We start from the raw sequence: 25,599 nt of genomic DNA, 5'->3' as shown, positions 1-25,599 counted from the left end.
ACCAAGTTTTCATTTTTTCAATTGGGTCTGTTTATTTATTTAGCAAAAGATCCTTAACAGAACCAATATTTCCAATTACAAAGGATCATATTACAAACATTTATAATAAAGATTAAATATACATTTTAAAAATTACAAAAATGCAAAACTACAGAATTACAATATTACAAAATACAAAGCAAAAGATAAAGAAAAGATAAAAAGATAAAAATGGCAGTAGGTATGTTACACAAAGTAACAGAACAAAATACAAACACAATATAGTACAATCACAACAGAGTACTGCTAAATACTTTCAGATACAAACATGTAATACATCGCACAATAGTCGATGAACACTAAGATTAATTACACAATTTCTACAAATATCAAATCCATATGAGAGTAAATAACGCCTGACTTTAAATACATAGTTTCGATAAAAATAATATAATACAAACACAGCTTCAATCAAATTTACTGTGAATTTGAATGATTAGACATTGTTCAGCCCATATCATCTTCTAGTTTCTGGAATAATTGTTCAGGAAGGAGAACAATTGTCTACGAAGACAAAATAAGCAAGTGTTGGAATGACAGAATGTCTTTCTAGTCTGACAACGCCAAGAGAGCATTTTAAACCACTGAACCGTCGCGAAAATAGGTTTCCATCTCCCCTCCTCTCCTTTACATATTACTTTGTCCATTTGCGCCCGGTCTGACAGCTATCGCAGCGCGCCGCTGGGTCATTCGAGCAGCCTCGCGTCTAATGGTATACTTGGACATAAGGAGAAATGGATTCCATTTTTCTCCCGGTTCCATTAGCTTCACGCAAACTGCCGCTGCGGAGCAACTTTCAAGGGGAAGTGTGAAGTTTGCGATGGAACTTTTTTTTCCTGTATCACTACGCTTCTCTGGCCGTACTTAATACGCAGGTGAAAGATAATGCTTTACTCTGAAACCTTTCCGTATAATTATACTCTTTGTATCTATTCATAGACCCCTCCCCCCGCACACATACACATACATTCATGCGGGCGTCCGTGAAAGGGTGGTTAGCCCAGCGATCTACTACGCTACGGGTCTGGGTTCGAATCGCGGCCTGATCATGGGTGTTTTTTGTGAGCGTCCCTTCATCAATTTCATCATATCATCATTTATCCTCATCTTCGCGATTAGCCAAAGTGACAGAAATGTGAACTAAAGTAAACCAAATCAGTCAATAAATGGGGTAAGTTATTTAAGGTAGGATTTCTTTCGATAATATTCCTGCATGAAGCTCTGGGGCTCACCCTATATGTACCTATATTTGGGGGAACACTGGGGGAAAAAGACGGCAGAGAATGGTGCTGATCACATCACCTCCATCAATAGCCTAGGTTATGAATGTGTGGGACCCTTCCTCCACACGCACCTCATATTCTCAACGACATGTTGCAATGTGCAGGGAGTACCTTTCCCTTTACCCATATCTACTTACATACATTGAAAAGAAGAATGCAGGCAATCTTTGAGTTTGTTCCATCATGGATTTTATCAATTATTCACTTATTCTCATAGTCGCGGCTAATCTAGCGAAGTATAAAATTGATTGACCAACATGTGTCCAACGAGAGTACATAGACCACACTCCTGCATTAAAAAGATTCCAGGCAACATGCAAAATTACCATGATATTTACAGGGATACGAATTCCATATTCACCCAAATCGCCGACCTTGTAGATTCAGCTTGACGACAAACCAAAAATATTTTTTTATATATTGCGTTACGCTTATGAGAGTATTATTTTACTCGTTTCTCTTGGATACCAAGCTTCTGATGGCGTAGAAAAACACACGAACGGAAAGAGAACAGGTTGAAAATTTTATTTATCGTAGGACAATTTGTTTTGAACTTGTTTTGCTGCTTATGGCGGCTAACTTCGAACGCCCCCCCTCAGTAACTTTCTCACACTAAATTGAACAGTACACTCACTATTCGCCATTCATTACTTGTTACGTACACCCATAGGCGTAGTTAGGTAGGGGCTAGGGGACTAAACACCCAGAACCAGACATTAGCCCCCCAAACGCACGTGAGATATGCATAAAATAATTAAGGAAAGAGAAACAGCACACAAAAATTAGAAAATTAATTTAAAAATTTCATGTGTTACTCTTGTGGGGTGGCAGTCACACATAAGGAAAGAATTTTGAATTATGTCCTGATGTAGAATACAATAAAAGTTTAAGTGCAGGTGCCTTTTTACGGGAACCATATGTTCCGTGCAAGATTTTAAACAAAATACGTTACCGTTATTTCTTTTGATATTCCACCTTGGAGTGCTAGGTAAATATTGTTACGTTCAAACAATAGTGCCACTGCATTCGGTGTTTACATAAATGTAGCCTTTCAACAATGAGTTCCTACAATTGTGTTTTTTTTTCGAACATGAAAAAGATAAGCCGTCATTGTAGAGACTTGAACAGAATAGCAGTTTTGATAGGGGAAAAAAGGTGTCAGTCCAGAAAAATGAATTTACTGTCGGATTAAAAATTATAGATATTCGAGTTTAGACTGCAATTAAAAATTAACCAGTAAACCTACATAAAAACGAGTTACATCAAAATTAACTTATTCAATTCTTCGTTAATCTATGCTAACCATTTTTTTCGAGTATGCGTTATATTTTTTATCGTCATGAGAACAAAAAATGGCCCTTTTTTTAGCTTGTCAGAAAAGGCTTGTCCGATCGTTATAAAATTTTAGTATAGTGCAAGTAGAAAAGTTGTAAACTCAATTCTTAATTCTTTAGATTTTTCAAATTTGTAAAAAAAAAACTTTTTCTCAATTTTGCGAAACAACTTTATCTTATTTGTAGTTAATCAGTGGTGATTTATTCATTCTAGTTTTTGGACTTTTAACCACTGTTGTTTTTCAATTAGGTTTACCTACGTTTCGGAGGCTGAATCTGCCTCCATCTTCAGGGTAGCGTGCTGTCATCTGACAAAGTGGAGCCTAGGCCACTAATAATCTTACCTGGCAATTTTTTGTATATAGAGGTCCTTGTGACCGACAGACGCGGTGGAGCCTAGGCCACCAAGAATAATCCTCCTAGGCAACCATTTGTGCGAACTAACAGACTACACGCTACCCTGAAGACGGAGGCAGATTCAGCCTCCGAAACGTAGGTAAATCTCTTTAAAAAATAACAGTGGTTAAAACTAGAATGAACATTATCTTGGTATTGGGTAGTCCTACAAATACAATATTAGTCTTGTTTTTAGTTTCTGTTGATTTGCATTGCATCCGGGACATTTAAAGATGTACGCCTAAATGTCACGTGAATGGGTTGCGATTCCGTTAGGAGCGATTTAATTGGGCGTAATAGCTTTATTAAATTGTGATGACTACAGTTCATTGGCGAAATCACTCTTTTTCAAGTGTTTTGTGTACGTTGTACCGCGTCACCGATATGTATGTAGATGCCTGGGATTTATTTGGATTTTTCATTGTACGAAGGTGGTGCACTTCAAAGTTGTCTTCAACTCTCCTGGTGATCGTTGAATCTTGTGGATCACTTTTAGGGATGCTAGGAATGTCAGGCATCTCTTGGAGTCTCAGGATAGATTTATTCTTCTGGAGGCAAGAAGAAGTATATTTGTTGTTTCAAGTAACCCACAGGAAAATTATCGTGGAAGGATACGTGCTTATATTGGTTATACATATAACAGCAAGATATTTTTATCATATTTTGGAGATTGGAAATTGTCGGAAAATCATTATTTGATGTGATCGTACTGTTTGTGAAATTAAGGCACAGATGACAGAATTTTCAATTCCCTTTAATAGAGAGTTTGTTAATAGTAGAAGTCTTCATAAATAAAAATAAAGAATGCATAGGCAAAGTGATCATATAAAACCTGTGGGCCTCCCCCATGGCGCAGTGGTAGCGTCGTCGCCTTGTAATCAAGGGGTCCTGGGTTCGATACCCGGTGGAAGCACATAGTGGTTCGGATCCGACTTTAAACTGTAGGTCCAGTCCCAATTAGCCTTACTGTGCATAAAGTGGACTTAAAGCACCAAATGAATATAAAACCTGCTTCGAATGTCATAATAGGTTTTCTTTTGAAGTCAACTGACCAGTGTTACATAAAGGTATTTCGTCGACGATCCTCATTTAAAAGTCAAGCTTTTATTTATTTATTTACTTAAAGTTTTAGATAAAGTACTGATAGACCAAAGTTAGGGTAAGCAAATAATATTTCACCTATAAATAGCAACTTTCTATATCCTTCATCCCATCTTATCCTGCAATTAGACATATTAAAACATAGCTAATGTCAACCATGGGCAAGATATATTTTCTTCCATATCACTGTTAAACACAGAAAGGGAAATTGTGGTTGACCGACAAAGGTTTTTTTTCAGGAATTTATAGAGATATGCAAAAAACAGTGCATTTCTATTGACGTTTTAGGTAATACAATAACTGGTGTAATAGCTTAAAGTTTTCTTCCCGATACTAGTCACATGTTGTTCTCAATTGTGGTAAAATTAGGAAAATTCTGTGTAGAAATTAAGGACATTTAAATTTTTACTATTCCACCTATGTAGATTGTGCTTTTAAATGCCTTGCAGCATTATAATTTGCTCAGTATCATGAACACAGGATTACTCATTAATATTATCACGTATTAAAATTATACATTCTTTATTCTAAAGAAGAAATGTGTTCTTTAATAAATTTGCAACCATTTATAGTGGCTTATTTATTCCATCTAACAATTATATTTCTTTTGGATATTGTAATGGATGATTATTGTAATGGATAAAAACATGAATAAAGTTAACCCCAGCTAGCCCTCCCAAGCGGATAGGCAAAACTAAGCCTATGCGTACACCACAACGCCTCAATGATATTCAACTAATTTAATCCTTCTAGATCCTCCACGGCCAACTATACCCGCAGATATGCACTTGAGTTCTGTGTCTGAAGTACCCACTTGGGAGTCTTTGGTTTGAAGATTCCTTCATGTTGCTCATTAATATTGCTAGCGGTTTTCCGTAATGACATTTTGGTCTTTGAAGTGTTCAGTTGCTATGAATACACCAAATAACAAGGAGCGTTAGTAAGAGTAGCAAGGGTTTTACACGAGGTGCTGCCTAATTTCATAGTCATGAATTGCGACCATCTCACCTCAGAAAGATACCCGGTGGAGGCACATAGTGGTTCGGATCCCACTTTAAACGGTAGGTTCAGTCCCGATTAGCCTTACTGTGCATAAAGTGGGCTTAAAACATGAACTCAATCAGTCAATCATCTCAGAACAAAAGAATCAAATTACAACTTCAGGCTGAACGTTTAATATAAACCGTAATTTGAGGTATCCTGGTATGAATGTTCTTTGCAATCCCCAGAGAACGGATTTACACGTACTGAAAAGTGTAAGATATGTAAATATATATTTATTTTTTTTAATCAAAATATGGAATTAAATATGGATTTACAATTGCCAGAAATGGCAAATTTAATCAAGCAAGTCGCTAACCTTGCTGAATAAATGCATTAGGTTTACATCCTATTAACTGCAACACAAAATCGAAACACAACATTTGCTTTAATTTTTAAAAATAAAACATGGGTTACCCAAGTTTCTTTTAAGAGCTAAATCGTGAATCTCCTATTCTCCGTAAACACATATTTACGTCGACTGAGACTGCATTCAATTTCGCATGAAGTTATGGTAGTATATTTAAAATATGCAAGGGATTTCACCGCGAAGGCTTGAGCTTCATTCTCTATTGTTGGCAAGAATGTTACAATTACAGATGCATTGCCTATTGTCAAGATTTAAAATAAACAGAGAGTACAAAACGGACATAATACAGATGGACGGAAAACCTTATGTATTAAACACAAGAAGATAATGTGGTATTAGCATGAAAATTAAATTTATGTCCGAAAATGTTTAAAAATATAAAGATTATGTGTAAAAGTCACTAAAATATGTAAAAATATGAAAAAATTGAAAATAAAAATAGCATTTTTGGAGCTTGTAGTATTAATGTAGTAACTAACTATATGTTGAGTCCTGCGATTTCAAATATGTTGTACGGCTTTGCCATTCAATAACGTTCCATTTTCAGATATGCAACTCCAGAAAAGAAGCACGAAAGCATGAAATGGGTTCGCTTCTAATAACAAAAAAGGGGGCGACACAATAGTAGGTCCTTACAGTAAGGGGCACAGTTGATTTGCAGCTTGAATAAAATACATGGCGTAATAAAAAAGGGGCCAAATTTACTCGGTCGAAGGATAACAATCGGAACCTCGCCGTTGTCTTCGTTTGTTGCGCTACAACAATGGACGCCAACAATACATAAAGACTGGAAGATAAGAATGGAAGCAGAAGTAAATTAGGACTTGGGGGAAAGATCAGACTGGCGTATCTCTTTATGTGCATCCTACCCTCAAATTTGGTTCTTCCTCCCCCTCCTGGGAAGGGGGCTGGGGGTTTATAGGTTCGGGGGTAGAGCATTGATGTCATATTGTTAGCGCCTTCAGGGGGAGCCTATGTATCATCTTGTAAAAAGGAGAAAGTGTGGAACAACGTACTTTAGCATGGATCATTTTGAGTCGTCTGTTATAACATTCTTTTTATGTCCATTCTTTTCTGACTTTACTGTGACGAAAAAAAAATAAAGAAAAAGAAGCATGCGTCAAATAGTAAAGAAAGGAAAACTGATTCGAGTCATCGCCAATATCCTAGATTTCGCTTCAGAGGCGCTAACAGGCCGAATCAGGGGATGGTAGTCTTTCAGAGTTATCCATATGACGTAGGGGGGAGCTGAATATGGCTTTTGTCAAAATTGCACTTTTTGTGTTTTCGGAACGTCATTTTCGGTAATCGTACTGTTCCCGTCTCTTGATCATAAAATGGAAACTACATCCTTGCTATACCGTTTTCTGAAATGAAAATTATTCGAAAAATCCCATCGGCAGATTGATAGGTTGTGTCCCAATTCCAGGGTTGTTGAAGGTCTAGGAATTTTAAATAAATTCAAATCCGGTTCAGGATAGAAAATCAGCAAGCGTAAATGGGTTCTGGACCGTAAAGAACATTTTATCTGTAAAGTATTTCACTTCGGTCCAGGAACCTTTTTTTCCGGCTCAATTTAAATACGATCCAGGTATCTTTTTTTCAATGAAACAAAACGCAACTTGGCTCGAATTTAAATTGTGCTAGATAAAAAAGGTTCCTGTTCTGTTACGGAACCAAATACCGTGCGTCCATTTCGATCTTCAGCCGAGAGATCGGGAGAAGCGTGGCGAGCGGCGCTGACGGAGATGCCGACATTTGCAGCCTGTAATGCCCGCTTATTTTTATAGACATATGCAGACATTTATATAAATATTGCAAAACGAGCACTAACCTGTGTTATAACACGCAAAAGTTCTTCTGTAATTCATCCACGTTCTGCTCTTATATAGGTACACAAATAAATACGCTATAGAAACGATGGATGTTAAGAGCCACAGATAATAAAGCATTTTAATCATAGTTTTGACCAGTAACGTCCTGTTTAAGTTTATATCCTTGAAAGAGTTTTGTGGCCATGGGAATCGTTTGGAGGTTTCGAATGTGCGACTAGATGAAGACAGAGTTGTGAATATAGTGGCGAGCAATGTAAACCAAGAGCGTGTTAATATCGTACTGTGCGCAAGTGTTATTTTTGGTTACTTGCAGTTACTTGTTTGTGTTATTGCAGTGTGTATGTGTGTTGTGTCAGTGAGACGATTGGAATGCCAGCCGCAAGATTCACGTTAGAACAAAGATTTTTTATGTATGACACGTACGTGAAAACAGACTCGTGTCGAGACGTGTGTAGTCAATTTGTACAGAAATTCCCAGGCGTTTCAACTCCACACAGAGATACGGTTAGACATCTTGTCCTTAAATTACGAGAAACTGGATCGTTAAATTTTAAAACACCTAAGCAAAAACGACGGATTCTAACCGAAGCAAAACTCGATGATATTGGTGCAGCGTTAGAACGTTCTCCAAACAAACCTCTACGCCGTGTTTCACAGGAGATGGGCGTGTCAAAATCATCGGCACATACAGCCACTAAGCTACTAAAATTAAAACCGTACTCTTATAACACAGGTTAGTGCTCGTTTTGCAATATTTATATAAATGTCTGCATATGTCCATAAAAATAAGCGGGCATTACAGGCCGTAAATGTCGGCATCTCCGTCAGCGCCGCCCGCCACGCTTCTCCCGATCTCTCGGCTGCAGATCGAAATGGACGCACGGTAGAACCCCTTAGAATGTATGGATTTCTGGATCCATAACAATCCCAGGGTTAATAATTTCGAGGAATTGTAAATAAATTGAATTCCCCTCCGGAAGAGAAAATCAGCAACTGTAAATGAGTTCTAGACCGTAAAGAACCTTTTTATACAGGGTGCTCGGAAATTCCCCTTACAAACTAATAGGGCTAATAGAGGGGACTCAGTAGACAATATTTCGAATAGTAACCCACGTCCGGAAAAAGTACAGTTTCCGTGCTACAACCATGGCAATGTGTCGGATGTGCCTGTGCTGGTATGCAACCTGGTAGGCAGTACATGACATCAGAAGATCACCTGATGACCTAAAGTGACATCTTTTATTACAACCATGCCAAATGAGGTGTTACGTAAGGTACAGAAGTGAATGGCGTGTGACTCAGTCCATTATACAAACCAATTTATTTGGTAACAATGCCAAGCGAACAAAAAGAAACTTACTATTCATTGATCAACACCTGTGTCGACAGTGGAACGCAACAATTTGTAGACGTCACGTGCCATCAGGTGATCGTCTGACGTCAAGTACTGCCTACCTGGTTGCATACCAACACAGGCACATCCGACACATTGTCATGGTTGTAGAACGGAAACGGTACGTTTCTGGACATGAGTTCCTATTCCAAATATTGTCTACTCAATCCCCTCTACTTGCCCTAGGAGTTTGTAAGGGGAATTTCCGAGCACCCTGTATATAAAGTATTTCAATTCGATCCAGGAACCTTTTTCAGGATGAATTTACGGTCCAGGAAAATTTTTCCGGATCAATTTAAATTCGGTCCAGGAACCTTTTTTCAATGAAACAATACGCAACTTGGACCGAATTTAAATTGTGCGAAAAAATAGGTTCCAGTCCTGCAGCGAAACCCAATACAACCCATTAGAATTTATGGGTCCCTTTAACAAGAGTGCTTAATTGCGAACAGTCCTAATTGCGAACACATAAAAGTGAGAAATAATTCCATGTCCTAATTGCAAACACATGTACCTGAAATACCTGTTATCAGAAACAAATAAGGTCAGTTACCCAGGGAAACAGGTAGTTTAACTTGTAACAACCGTAGCTAACCTGATTGACAGCGCTAACAGCGTTATGAGCAGCGTTAGATGTTTTGAAATTTGAGTAAGTGAAGTTCAAATTTACGATATTAATTTTAAAACTTAACAATTATATTGTTCTAAATTTTCCATATTAACTCTTTACAGTTATGAATTGTGTCGTATGTACTCGTACTGAAATAAACAGGTCACATCTTAATTATTAAATTGTTTATACTTCGCCGACAATGTCGGATTTTCTATATAATTCTATCTGACATGCTTCAATGTGAACTGCAACTGTTAAGCCAACAGTCACCATAAGGCACTGACTAGTGCCAAGTCTGCAAGTGAGTTAACAATTCAGAATGTGTGAGAGAAAGATGTAGTTCCCAAAGTAGAAAATGTGTTCGCAATTACGATATCAACCATCCAGGTAATATTTTGTTACTCGTGTTCAGGTAACCAGTGTTCTCAATTAGGACTGTTCGCAATGTTAATTTGACTTATCCTTTAATAGGGAAAAACTTGCGCAGACAGACAAATTACAAATAAGTAATTCCGATACCTTTTGTAATGAACACTAGTAGCACTATTATTAGTTAGGGTTTTTGTAGTATTTTACATATATTTTGAACTATGTACTTCTTTGCGTTTATTTATAAATATGCAGGGGAACGCCCCTATTTTAAATCTGTTTCAAGAACTAGAGTTTTAAAGATTGAATCAAACATGTAAGCATAATTCACCACCAGTAGTTGAAAAAACTCAGTACATTTCGATACGTTTGTTTGATGGCATGGCCAAATTTGAACATATCATTTGAGAATGTTAACAGTTTCACTGAAATTCAAACTTTGACATTCATCCAGTACACCTTTAGTAACATTTGTTAAAGTTATGAACAGTTACACATAATGACTGAGGAGGTATCCAATAAACAACCACTTTTTTCATTGTAAAGTATGAACGAAAAGCTCCGTTAAGTGTGTGTGTGTGTGTTGGGGGGAGGGGGGCAGCGCCACTGCCTACTAACATGTCCATGACATTAGGTGTTTAATATTATTAGAAAGTTTAAGTATGCAGACATAGGTAAGTAGCTGTTATCAATTTTGTTCGCTCGCAAGTATGTTGTAATATAAATTGATAAGTACATATGTTATAAAAAATAAATGTCACATACATCTAGGAATAATATGTACTATGTAATATAATCTTGGGGTACAGGGACTTTTCAGACAGTCTGTAGTTCGATTTTAGTTTTCAGAAGTTAAAGAATTTCAGGAATTAGTGAAGGAAGAAGAGGGAATGAAATAGAATGAAATAAAACTAAACAGAGAATTAGTAAGAAAGGAAGCGAGCGGGACAATGAAAGAAAGGAATAGAGAGATGGAAAACTGAAAGATAGGAATAGAGGGATGGAAAACTGAAATAATGGAATAGAGAAATGGAAAACTGAAATAATGGAATAGAGAGGTGGGAAACTGAAAGAAAGGAATAGAGGGATGGAAAACTGAAATAATGGAATAGAGAAATGGAAAACTGAAATAATGGAATAGAGAGGTGGGAAACTGGAAGAAAGGAATAGAGAGATGGAAAAGTGAAAGATAGAAATAGAGGGATGGAAAACTAAAATAATGGAATAGAGAGGTGGGAAACTGAAATATTGGAATAGAGAGGTGGTAAACTGAAAGAAAGGAATAGAGAAATGAAAAACTGAAAGATAGGAATAGAGGGATGGAAAACTAAAATAATAATATAGAGAAATGGAAAACTGAAATAATGGAATAGAGAGGTGGGAAACTGGAAGAAAGGAATAGAGAGATGGAAAAGTGAAAGATAGGAATAGAGGGATGGAAAACTAAAATAATGGAATAGAGAGGTGGGAAACTGAAATAATGGAATAGAGAGGTGGGAAACTGAAAGAAAGGAATAGAGAGATGGAAAAGTGAAAGATAGGAATAGAGGGATGGAAAACTGAAATAATGGAATAGAGAAATGGAAAACTGAAATAATGGAATAGAGAGGTGGGAAACTGAAAGAAAGGAATAGATAAATGGAAAACTGAAAGATAGGAATAGAGGGATGGAAAACTGAAATAATGGAATAGAGAGGTGGGAGACTGAAAGAAATGAATAGAGAGATGGAAAAGTGAAAGATAGGAACAGAGGGATGGAAAACTGAAATAATGGAATAGAGAAATGGAAAACTGAAATAATGGAATAGAGAAATGGAAAACTGAAATAATGGAATAGAGAGGTGGGAAACTGAAAGAAAGGAATAGAGAGATGGAAAAGTGAAAGATAGGAATAGAGAGATGGAAAACTGAGAGAAAGGAATAGAGAAATTGAAAACTGAAAGTGAGGAATAGAGAAATGGAAAATGGAAAGAAAGGTATAACAGAGAGAGAGAGAGAGAGAGAGAGAGAGAGAGAGAGAGAGAGCGAACACTGTGGAACTGAATCACAAATCACCTGAAAGCATTTTGTCCACTCTAAGAAATTTTCTGGTGACGCAATTGCCCATCTGTTTGTGGTATATCCTCCTTAAGGAAATTGCTCTACGCACTGCCTCTATATAAATCAACCATTAGAACTGTTTTAAGTTCCATGGTCTTCAGGGCAGCAATAAATACACAGAAACAAGAACGGACAGGTGCAATACACAAAGCAAACATTCTGCAATACACATCAAGCAGTCGCTGTGGAAACAGAAAGTTTGCAAGTTGTGTTTGCTTTAGTGTTGCATAAATGTCCTGAAAAGCATTTCCCTTTTCTCAGCCTTTGTTAGCTCGATACCAAGACAAGCCATTTTTGAGTGGGTGTTGTTGAGCGGTAACTTTCCAGTTTGTTGTTTTTAGAAGTTCCTTCAAATAACCTCAACTCTCTGTTGACTCTCGGAGCTAAGAGCCAGTGAAAGGAACTTGTGATGCCTTGCGATTCCCATTTACTAAATGTCGAGTTAACTTTGAGTGTAGCGCAAATATTATTGTTGCATAAAGTTTAAATAGTCTCCGTGACCTTAGAGTACTCGCTGGGTTACGAAGGATCAGAAATTTACCTTGACTGAAAATCCGAATTATTTTTCTCTGAAAATTCATTTTCAGTTGAAAATAACACACAAACATAGATGTAATACTGGGTGGGCACAATTGAAGTTGTTCCCTTTCGTAGCTCCTTAGGGCCAGTATGATGCATCGGTTCTCGGTCAAAATTATTCTAGATGCTATGGAGACCATGAAGAAGCGAATGCCGGCGAAATAAAAAAATATTTCAAATTTTCACCATAAGGTTGGAATGTGGCGCTGCGAATTAAATTTCCCCTACTCTGAGCCTTTTCACCACCAAGTGGTACTGAGGCGCTGCAGTAACAACAACCAGTAATTGGAGTTGATGTCGGTACAGGAGAGTTTGGTATACGGCCCGTCAATGTGAATGAAGCTTTGGATGCGTAAGACAGCGTTATCAATGCTCTCACGAAGCGTTTCCCGGGATGTTGCACCAGATTTCAGCCTGGTGGTGAAAATTTGAACTAATTTCTTCCATTAACATTCGCTTCCTCATGATAACCATAGGTTTTCTACCAAGTTTCACGGCAATATGTTGCTTCGGACTGGTTCCAGGAGGCTCAGAGTAGGATAATTTTAATTTGTGAAACCCCAGTATGTATAAACAACAGTGCCCAACCAACAGTACACGAACCATTTTTAAGGGAAAGAGTCTTCAATGTGCCACTTCAAATTAACCTACGGATGCCATATGTAATATAATTATATACAGTTTGTCAGAGAAGTACCTGTACCCCTACTTGAGTGTATTCTGTTCTGACCGTGTTGAAAATTGGTCGATATTCGGTTGCTTTTGAATGATTTTTCGTTTTCGTTGTTGGCATCCCATCTCTGAACGTTCGTTGTCAGTTGATGCACCATGGCTGACGTGAGCGTACATAGTTGCAGTGCTGAGGGACTGCTTGTGTTGTGTGTGTGTGTGGATGCACGAACGGCAACTCACGGAGCAAACGGTGTATTGTAACGTGATGTAAGAGTTGGCCGCCCGTGAACAAAACATACCGCTGCAAATGTGGAGCGTGTGAGGCACCACGAATCTCTGCCTGAAGGATAAACGAAAACTTTTATATTGGCGTCCTGAAACGTTTGCGTCAAGCAATTCGGCGGCACCGTCCTGATTTGTGGGCATCTGGGCAGTGGTTCTCATTGCACGACAATTCAAGGCCCCATACTGCTTTATCAGTCCAGGAATATCTGTCCAAGCATCTTGCTCTAACACATCCCTCATATTCGCCCGACCTGTCGCCGTGTGATTTGTTTTGTTTTTGTTTCCCTGTGTGAAAACGCCGCTGAAAGGAAAGTTTCATAGAGATATTGCAGCAATCCAAACGGCTGTGACAGATGTGCTGAGAAGCATCCTAGATGAAGCTTTCCCTGCTTGCTTCCATGACCTCCAGAAACGGTGGTAACTGTGTATACCGAAAGCCGAGGGGACTATTTTGACAAGACCTAGGACCATTAGTTGCAAAGTTGAATTTTTTTTTTACGAGCTCAGCCCTGGAACTTTTCTGACAAATGTTGTATTAATAACATTTATGAATATTTCAGATATAACTTTTACTGGTCAAAATAAGGAAATAAAGGCGATAGAATTATAGCAGACGCGTCAGATATAATACATGCTCCACACTAAAAGTGGACATTACTCAGATTTGTTCAACTGTGCGACGTTTTATGTTGGACTCAAGCACTAGCCGTGTGAGCACCGCAACTTTGAACGTTCTTTCCAAGTTTTTTACCTTAGACAATTCTGCGTTAGTTCAGGAATATTCGCCAGCTAAGGCAATAAAGTTTGGCCTGGTTTTATAAGTAGACATCTAGATCTTGTTTGAACTACGCGCCTTGGTGGAAGATTTTTATTGCAACCATCCCCATTTTGAAAGTTTTTATGTTAAAAGTACGCCAAAGCTGAGTATGGATGCGAACGTTTAAGACAAATATTCAGAAAAATATTCATAAGTTCGGATTTAAGTAGTAATTTGTTTATTAAAAGTTACACTGGGGGATGTTAAAATCGGAGGATAAAGAGGGGAAGAAATTATGACTATTGAAATTCTAAAAATAACTAAATATACAATTGCATAGATTTAAAATCTGAGGAGTTATTGATTAAATTGTCATAGCCAGCGTACGAAAGGACTGAGTATACTGTTACGCCTCCACACAATTAATAAGTTGGCACTGAAGATGCTAGGGTGAATGCGTGCGTATAGAATACTCTTGTCATGTTATAACGCATATTCTAGTATATGGCGCAATTATGTAACTTGATACAGTGGTTATGGACTAACCTGTAGATCATCGGTTACTAACGGATTGTATTTTAACTTTATTAAGTACGTGTATTCTATATATCCAAAATTCATTCAATCTTATGACGATCAGAGGAATCTTGGGAAACCTAACCCTCGAAAACTCACACGGATTGATTGATTGATTTGTTGTTTAAAGTCCACTTTATGCACAGTAAGGCTAATCGGGACTGGACCTACAGTTTAAAGTGTGATCCGAAACACTATGTGGGAAACACATGGAAGTATTTCATTATCCACACATCATTAAAGAGAGCAAGGACGTCGATAATGGGGGGATAGGGAGCTTGAAGTCCCCCAAAACAGGACTCAGCCCCCTCCCTTGTAGCCCCTAGATTTTTGTAGTACGCTAGATGTATTACGATCGAAAACTTAAAAAGTAGACATTTATATTTTTTATTGTAAAACTTCCATTGGGGCAAGTACAGTTACTAGTTGGGTTAGATCTCAAGGTTATTTTATTACGATGTGTTATAAAATCAAGTGGAGGGCAGCTGCAGATATGCCTGGATAACCGTGACCACTGATCATTTGATATTAAGTAATTGGCCAATCATAAGTCGCCATACTTGCTACGAAATCTGGTGCCTGTCTGGTAGGCGGTAGGTGTACGTATGCAATGGCTGTGAAACTGTTCTTTCATTGCTGGCATATGTAGCTAAATGAGTACACTTATTAGCCACTATACATCGTATCACATCGGAATTGGTATAACAGATGTGACAAATGAATTTTATATGAATTAGTCGGATGACGAGCAAAGTCTATGGAAGTGTTATGTTTCTTTTCTGTACCGGCAATTGCATGAGTGTTAGCGATGTTCTCTCATTGGTTTCATAGTTATATCTATCCCTATTCAGGAGGGAGAGATACGATGTTATAGAATCAAAGAGTAGACAAACTACCTAATTCTTAAATTCTAATAAGCCCCGATAGCCTAGCAATGAAACTGCTGACGTGATATCAAGAGGTCCCGAGTTCGATCTCCTGTAGAGGTAACATTTCATTAAGTGGTTCGGATTCAGTAAAAACTGTAGCTCTCGTAAAAATTAGCCTCTGTGCATACAGTGGGCCTTAATATACATTCGTATCAACTAATCATTGTAATACGTTGCATGCTCGCAGTCCAAGTCCTACATGTTAATTAATTATCATTCGTGAGGTTAGAAAATAATTATTGCAATACCGCCAGAGTGGTTTCCGTGCAGGAGAATCAATATTTGAAACACATCTAAAAGCATCTCATCCGTATTTATGCATAGGGTTAATATATTCTGAAATAAAATTATAATCTTGAGCAGTTATTTTCACTAATCAAAATGTCCAGTGCAAGAGTTGCATTTATATTCTTTACCTCTTTTGGCAATATATTTGTCTCCTAATGTAGGTGAATTTGTAGTTAAAATATACAGGGTCGACCATATTGATGGGACACATTTCAAATGCATATGTGGAGCATGTAGGAAGCAACATTTATTACCAAGCTATATGGAAAACACTGCCAAAGGACGGGAGTTTTGCACTGTGTTAAGTGTTCGAAGATTACATCCCTGAGATGGGCACCACCTTGACGAGAACATTCTTTGGCTCTAACAGTCATGTTCAGCATAGTTTTGCGCAGGGTTTCGGCTGAGATTGCCGCTATCTCCCTTCGAATGTTGTCCTTCAGTTCATTGATGGTAGTGGGCCTTGTGGTGTACACCTTGTTCTTTAGGTAACCCCACAGGAAGTAGTCCGGTGGAGTTAGATCCGGGAATCTGGATGGCCAATGGACATCACCGAATCTCGAGATGAGCCGTTCCGGGAAGTGTCGTCGAAGGGTTGTCATTGACACTACTGCTGTATGACTAGTGGCACCATCATGCTGCAGCCATATGTCCCTTAGACCAAGTCGTCTCATTTCGGGTATGAAGATTGTTCGTAGCATTGTGTTGTACCGCTCAGCGGTGACTGTGATGGTGTCATTCTGTTCGTCCTCAAAAAATAGGGGCCTACCACGCAGACATAACTCACTGCACACCACACAGTAACCTTGGTACTGTGCAATGGCTTTTCATGCAACAGTTGCGGATATTGTATTGCCCAGAATCAACAGTTTTGTTTATTAACATACCCACTCAGGTGGAAATGTGCTTCATGAAGTGCTTGATCAAGTGTTACACAAAGTCATCACCTTTGCTGATTAACCAAGGTTCTGTGAACCTTATCTTGGTCGAACAATTTATGCACCACCTGTAGCTTATACGGATACAGTTCTAAGTCCTTTTTGAGGATTCGCCGCACACTGGTCCGTGGAATATGAAGTTGCTGACACAATAGCCGAGTTGACTTATTTGACTTGGGTCCAAGGCATTTGACACACGTTCAATGTTTACTGCACTACGAGACGATCGAGGTCTCCCAGGGGACCGTATCTTGTTGGTCTTTTGCGGTCTCACGAAAGTTGTGAACTGCAAGCAGTATGACCTTTCGGGATGGTGCTACCCGTTTCTTGAAATGTTGTCTGAAACGTCTTTGTGCTGTGATGATGGAGCTTTCGCTTCTGAAGAACGCCCCCACGACGTACGAAATTTCAACTGCTGTCCACGTCACGATGATTCGCTGCAACATTGAAAGAAACATATAACAGTAACTCCCATCCTTACACATCCTATTAAGCTATAGTTATCTAAAACGGTTATTGCTCTCAGTAATATAAATATAAATATAAATGTATCCCATCAATATGGCCCACCCTGTATTTGTACGTTGAGAGTGGCACGTCCTAAGTGCACGTTATATCTCGCATTCCCCTCATTCTTAGCCCTAATTTCTCAATTCCAGTCGCTGAACAAGAAAACGTAAGATATTTCATCATGGCAAAGAAAATAGTATCATTATTTTATCACACATTTTTTATTCAAGGGTGGTATTGTTTATTGGAAGCCTACTTTATTAAGCTAGTGCCGCTTTTCTGAAGCACGTAAAGCTATAATCTTACAAAGCTACACTATGAAGCAGAAAGGAACTAAAATAAAGACTCTTTAGCCCCTCCTTGCAATGGTTGAAACATTCAAAATTACCTTTTAAGAACTTTATAAGCTTTGTGTTATTGAAATGTGCATACCCATCGAGGCAAATCTTCGTAATCGAATTGGTAACGAGAGGTTGAGTGCTGCATGTATTCTGTCCTTTGAGAAAGAGCTTGCAAAGTCTTTGGATTTAAACACGATTGTAGCTCCTCATGAAAGCAGACGTACTTATCGCAGTTTTCTTTTGCTGTGGTTCATTTTCTCATCTTAGCGAGAAAGTACTCACGCTCTTTAACTAGAAATAGTGTTACGGTGTTTTTATGGTGTATTTTGTTAACTGTTAACATGAATATTAAGTCTGTGATATTATTTGATTGATTGATTTTGATTTGCTTTATTTTTCTTCGCTTTTGTGCCACTTTTGACAATTTGCAAAAATGAGGATGAGTGATGATATGATGAAATTGATGAATGGACACTCACAAACATCCATACCGCAGGCCGTAATTCGAATCCGGGACCCCTGGCATCGTAGCTCGAAGTCTGTGATATTATTCCACTCAATAATGGCTTAGGAAGAGAAAATGATATAATTATTGCATTTTATTTGACATGAAAGATTGTGAACTTTTGTATATGACGAAACAAAATGCAGTGATTTTCTTTGAATCTGATTGTAAAATATGTCACTGGAAAAATTATACCGTAGTAAACTTTTACGTAACACACTTATTTCAGACTGGCGCCGTCACTTAAGGAGAGCAAATTGAAAACATAAAACCGAACACAGAAATGCTTAATCTTGATATGTCAGTTTATTTATGGCTCTTGGTTACTGAAGATTCTTTACAGGTTTTCACTTCGAGCGTTTTGAAATTACTGGTTTTCAGATAGAAATGCAAGTTTACTAGTGAGCAATGCGAGGCCATGCTTCAGCATTACAGATGTTCAGCTTTAATGCTTTCTGCAACTATTTTACACAGATTGGTGCTAAAAGTTAAACAAATTGGGAAGTGTAAAAAACTGGAAGCTAGTGAATAGGACAGACCACCCAAAAAATATGAATATACAAAAAAATTAAAAAGTAAGAAAACTCAGCCGATACGAAATTTCTAAAGAGAAAATCAGAAGAAATAGAATATAACAAAAGAAAAACACTACGTAGGTTTGATCCACTGATATATCTCATTTTACTTCGCTTTCTCCTACTATCGTGAATATGAGGATGAGTGATAATATTATGAAATTAATGAAGAGCCACTGAGAAAGAACACCCGTGCCCTGGCCGGGATTCGAACCTGGATTCCTGAGTAAAGAATGTGATATATTGTGAATATTGCGCTCATAATGCCAAATACACTAGTAACAATGATGTTAAAAAAAACATTAATTAAACAATATTGAACTTACAATTTTTTAAAAAATGGTCAAGTGTCCCCTGCTTCTGGACAATGCATCGTTTTCGTTCACAAACCCTTTTATTGGAGTACTAGGAATATTTATTTGCCTCGAATTATACGGAACATCGGATTATCGAGTCTCTACTGTATATAATTCAAAACGGTTACATCGACAAATTAGATCGGTGGTTTCGTTTTTGCTTTGTAATCTGAAACTTGTGAGTTAAATCCGGTGATGTAAGCTATTGTTTTTTTTTCTGATTTGCATTTTGCTGATTCGGATTATATTCGCTATTTTGATCATATTGCATAATATAAAACATTCATTGTTTACCTAATTTAGAATATTTTAAAATGTATACATATTTTAGTGAAAACTGGTAGAAATAATTGCGAATAAATGGTAACATAAATAGTAAGGGAATTAAAAATGATCAATATTTATTCAATCATTAAGAAATTGTAAAATTTAAACATCATCATTTCTAAAAGAATAATTCCATAGCGCTCAAATTTTGCTCCATGGTAACTAGTATCAAGGTGTTAATGATAATAATTATTAGATTTTCTTAGATACAGTGTGAGCGAGAGAGAAAGAGAGAGAGGCGCCTCTTCTCTGCAGGTTACTTAATATCGCCAAAATTTTGTTTTATAACTTTCTTTGAAATACATTGCAAAACTGAAAGTAACATTAATTTACCTTAAAAATATATATCTTCACTGTTAGGTGCAATTCGATTATAATTCCTTACTTTAACCATCACGAAACATATTATTTACTATCAAATAGATGTAAGAGCATATCTACTTTCCGCAACATGTTCACGCCACTTTCACGTTTTCCTAGTGACGTTACCCTAAACGAATAAATTTGTATTTGTTTTCACTTAAAAATAGAACAAGCATACACATCTTATACTAATTCACATTTAAAATATTTTGTTTAATTCTAGAATTCTCGGTATTGTGAAGTTTTCATCACTTACACCATGAAGGGGACAACATTATTGGAAGTGTTCTCCTGGCGTTTTGTATGATAAGCCTATCCGCAAATTATTAAACACATCATAATGTATTAAATTGAAAACAAAATAATTCAAATTAATTCAAAGCCAATAAGACCATCCTCTATCTATCTGAACCTTTTCATTTGAATACAAGTATATTAACTTCCGAGTTAAGTAATTACAAAGAATGAAGGTAAGAACAAGTAGTTCTTGAAAAGAAAATATTGTGTGCAATTATTGTGAATGATGTTTTAGTATGACTATTGAATCTATAGAAACGCGAGCTTGTCTTTATAGTCTATGGGACAAGTGACCAAAATCAAGAACTCGGTATAATTTGGGGGTATTAATTTTCCTTTATGTCACAGTTATATGGGTGTGTAAGGATACCAAAACACCATGCTTGCCATCTCAAAGTGGAAGCTAATAGAAATGGCGGCCAATCCAAGATGCAGGATGTTGACATTTAAAATAATGACTATATCTCTGAAACCAACTCCCCGATCTCAACGAACTTTCTTTTAAATGAAAGTTTAATATAAGTTCTATATTTAATGTTATCTTTAGTTTTTCGATAGGAGCAACCGTTAAGTAGTTAATCACGGATTAGTAAACAAATCATATTTTTTACTATTAATTCTACACAATTCATTTGTTTTATATGAATTCCAAGGTGAAAACCAACAAGTGTAATATGTCAAATTAAAGATAAATGTTTATGCTACAATGTTTGATTGAAACATTTTCTTCTCAGATGCTTAGATTATTAATAATAATGATAAATATAAAATTGATAGTAAAAAATGCGATTTTTTTTTACTAATCCGTGATTAACTACTTAACGGTTGCTCCTATCGAAAAACTAAAGATAGCATTAAATATAGAACTTGTATTAAACTTTCATTTAAAAGAAAGTTCGCTGATATCGGGGCGTTGGTTTCAGAGATATAGTAATTTTTTCAAATGTCAACATCCGCCATCTTGAATTGGCCGCCATTTCTATTAGCTACCACTTTGAGATGGAAAGCATGGTTTTTTTGGTATCCTTACACTCCCATATAACTGTGACATAAATTAAAATTAGTACCCCCAAATTATACCGAACGCTTGGCTGGCCCATAGGCTAGGCTACTACTTCTACGTCAGATATTCGCATCTACACAACTGATTCAGTGTAGCATATTAACAAATGCCAACTTTCGTTTCTTAAGTGGCTTAAATTGTTTAGTTTACTCAACGTTTCAATATTACACTTACAGTGCATAGAGCTAAGCTACATACAAACATGAGCTAAGAATGCATTGAAATCTAATATGAGTTACACCATATAATAATTTGCAACCATTTAAGTAACAGATGAAGCAGGAAAGAACACAATGTGATTTGTTAAATGTATTCTCACCGTACCCAAAAGAGGAGCATATTCACTTCCTTTTAAACGATTTTGAACGCCTGTCATTCTTATCTGATGCATTGTTCAATACGTTTACGGTCCAGTGATGCTAATTCCACAATGAATCTGTAAATATCAAACAGATCTGTTAAAAATATTACTTCTTTGTATTAACATTACGTATGTGCGTGAACTCTTTCCTTCTTGCCTGTTACACACAGTTGTTTCGAGTATTTTTATTTGTTGTTCTTTACATGTGCATGTTGCAACACTGTTACTTGTAGGTAAGTTCAATCAAGTGTACAAATATGTTTTTCGAGCCAACCAGAAAAGTACATCCCTGTTGTTTGTTTACAAAGTTTTTATAACATTAAACAAAAGACCAAAAAACACATTAAAGTTAGGGATCCTTGAAATAAAAGTAGGTTCATTCTTTTTGAACAACCCTCGTATATTGTGACGAGAAGGGGGGACTCATTGCTCACATGCAGTATGTGCTTCATAAAAATAAACTTTTCAGGTAGACACTGTAAAATTCTGTGCATTTGCATCACAATAAGCATCCGTTTCCAGCAGATTTATATATATCCCGTAGAGAGAGAGAGGACACGCATTTCATTGTCGTTACGCCTGAATAATAGACGCTCATCATGGGACAAATGGGAGCTGTACCTGTGTCATTTGCACACGGTAATATTTCACAGGGGAGATTACTGTCAGCCGTTACATGTATGTTGCAGATTGCACGCTTATTCTAAACTATGTTGTTCAACTAAAATATACGGACCTCAAAAACTGTAAGAACTTAAGCGATAATAGTTTACATAATAAAGATATGTAAAACTCAAGCTTCTTTATTTGTTGAAGCCATTGCATTACAATATAAGTGTCTCTTCTGATATACAGGGTGGACATCCCCGATGGTGCAGTAGTAGCGTCGTCGCCTTGTAATCAAGGGGACCCGGGTTCGATATCCGGCGGAGGCACAGAGAGGTTCGGAACCCACTTTAAACTGTAGATACAGTCCCGATTTGCCTTACTGTGCATAAAGTGGACTCAAAACACCAACTCAATCACGTCAGACTTTTATTCTTGATGTAGCTTTTTATTGTTTACATCAGTGGCGTATGCTGAGTGTAAGACCTGGAATAGTTCACTCTGCCACCTGTTCCTAGGCTATGGAGGAGGGGAGAAGACTAGGCTAGACGTCTCGAAGGAAGTCACGTTGTCATTACAACGATAGTCAGGTTGCAAACTTATAAAAATTCAGGTTGCCAACTCCGAATAATTCCGGCCGCCAACTTCAGAATCGCTATTATCTTCTTTTTGTTCTTCTTAAATATTTACTGTTTTGTGACGGTTTTATTGTCTTTCAAATTTCATGCAAAAAACATTGCATGCAGATGTAAACATACATGGTTAACTTAAGCCTCCATAGCATAAACTCGAATTTAATTCATTCATTTCCTTATTTACAATGGCAGTATTGAGGTACGTGTCTTTTCTTTCACTCAACTAACTTTTCGTTGTAAACCTAGATCTTTTACAATTAGTAATTAAAGTGTAAGCTGATGTAACTCAGAAAACATAGTTTGGGGTCAGTTGACAGACAGATCGATCGTGATAATAAATTATATGTTTTATCTCCAATAGTCTCCGACCAATCTACAAATGTTGAAATTGTTCGATTGTTGACATGGACACTCAATGTGCTTTTGCATGGTGTGATAATGGCCCAGGTTCGAGTCCACGTCGTTCCTGCACTTCCGCCAAAGATCTTAAACATATGGAATTGATAATTTTCTGTCTTATCGTTATCGCTAATGTAGTATGGTTACAGGTTTTTGTTCACGGTGAGTTTAGAGTAGTGTAAACCATAATGTTACTTATTTATTTGTTTATGTTATATGTTATTCATATTACTCCTGTTTCCCAAATACTTTTAACCCTTTGTGCTATCTTGGCTGTTTAGCACGCAAGAGAAGACTTTTGTAAATGACCATGTGAGTTCTCCGTGCTGCCATCTTTCGAGCTCGCCGGATGCTGCGAAAGAAGAATTTCTCTCAGATCCTCACCGATTCGTGATGACCTCTCCATCATCCCTCATTCGCATCTTTCTCCTTTGCTCTTTTCTTCCCCGCCCACATCTCCCATCATTCTCCCTTTCGATATCTCATAGTCTTGACCCAAGTTTTGTTATTTCAAAGTAGGCAGAGACCTCTAGGAGCGAAAAATTGAACTACGCATTTTTGCATAGCGGGAATTCAAATTCAACACTTCCCCTAGGAGTTTTTTGCATCAAGAAACATTTCTCTTTCCTCGCTGTAGCATCTCTCGAACTTCTGGTAATAGGATACTGTTGGCCTTCTTGATTTACAAGCTTATTCCGGACAGAGCGAAGCAGTACACGCTGCTCCGAAGGCTGGTAACTGGAGTCGTTTCCCCCCTCAACGCAATTCATTCCCTCTCACTTGTTCATTGGTGGAACCGTCGCGCGTCACTACTTGCGCAGAGGCTTGTTTTCGTTCGTTTGCTCCAGAGATAGTTTGGACAGATTTTAGTTCAACTTATTGGAAACAACAAACAACACTTCACGGTAGTCTTTGCTGATTGTGGAAACTTTTTTCTCGCACAATTTAAATTCGGTACAAGTTGCGTATTGCTTCATTGAAAAAAGGTTCCTGAATAGTATTTTAATTGTTCCTGAAAAAGGGTTCCTGGACCGTATTTAAATTAATGCTGGAAAATAGGTTCTCGGACCGAATTTAATTTTTTCCGGATAAAAGGTTCATGGACCGAATTTAAATTCATTCTGGAGAAAAGGTCCCTGGACCGAATTTAAATTCATCCGGAAAAAATGTTCTTGGGCCGAATTGAAATACCTTATAGATAAAAAGGGTTTTACGGTCCAGAACATATTTACGCTTGCTGATTTTCTCTCCTGGACCGGAATTGAATTTATTTAAAATTCCTGGACCTTTAACAACCCTGCATTGAACCTTGGCGTAACCAGGTATAGGTTAACTGGACCCTGGGCCCTCCCAACATTTTGTGAAATTTACAAATGCAATATTTCAGAAACAAAACATTTCCTTTATATACAGGTTTTTGAGTGATTACAATGTGACATCAACTGTTGTTGTCGACTCTTGCTTATGTCGTGGTGACGCAGCGAACATTCGAAGAGCGTGAATGAACCGTATAGTTTATAAAACCTTTGAAAACGGAAATATGTTTATGCTAACAGATTATGTTTTGTCTTTTACATATGGAGTTCCTTGTAAAATGTTTAATGGGATTTGATGTTGAATAAATAGTGTAAGAATATGCGGTGCGTATCTTTTGAAGTATACTCGACACCTATAGTTTGCTCTGTGTGTGTTTGAATACAAAACAGTTTATTTTGATGTCACACAAGAACATGAAACAATCATAAAGTTTTGTAACATATGCCCATATAATTAACGACTTTATTTTCCACACTAGATACTAAAATTCGTGACAAGTAGATACAATGATAAATCTAACACATTTTGTCATGCATAATGAGTGGCAAAGTAATGCAAATGTAGCGTTTTGTGCGTTTTTAAGTGTTTATTAAAAATTGTACCTCGTTTTACACATGACAGCTAGTTTGCCAAGGCTGTTAAGTGATCAATTTTCGATCAGGCCCTGGTTCGAACCCCGGTCTTGGCATGGATATTAATTGTGAGTGGCCCTTTATCAATTTCACCTTATCATCACTCATCTTCATAATCACGATTAGCCAAAACTGCCACAAAAGCAACTAAAATAGCAAAAATAGAAAAATAAATATTTTGCACATATTCAGTTAAAAACACCACTAAAATCGAAAACATGCTGTGTGAGTTTGATGCGTTCTGAAAAATGTTGTATCTTATGCATGCTGTAGTCTATCCTAATGACAGATACATTGCAAAATTTTTATTTCAATTTTATTATAACTAAAAATTTTCCTACTCACGGTTGGTCCACCATCTGAAAGAAAAGTCTCGCTACGTCCCTAGTTTTAATCCCTGAGGTACATCTTCTG

This window comes from Lepisma saccharinum, chromosome 28 (assembly GCF_977018435.1).
Source record: "Lepisma saccharinum chromosome 28, izLepSacc3.1, whole genome shotgun sequence".
NCBI classification, from domain to species: domain Eukaryota; kingdom Metazoa; phylum Arthropoda; class Insecta; order Zygentoma; family Lepismatidae; genus Lepisma; species Lepisma saccharinum.
Note: the sequence above shows the minus strand (reverse complement) of the source record.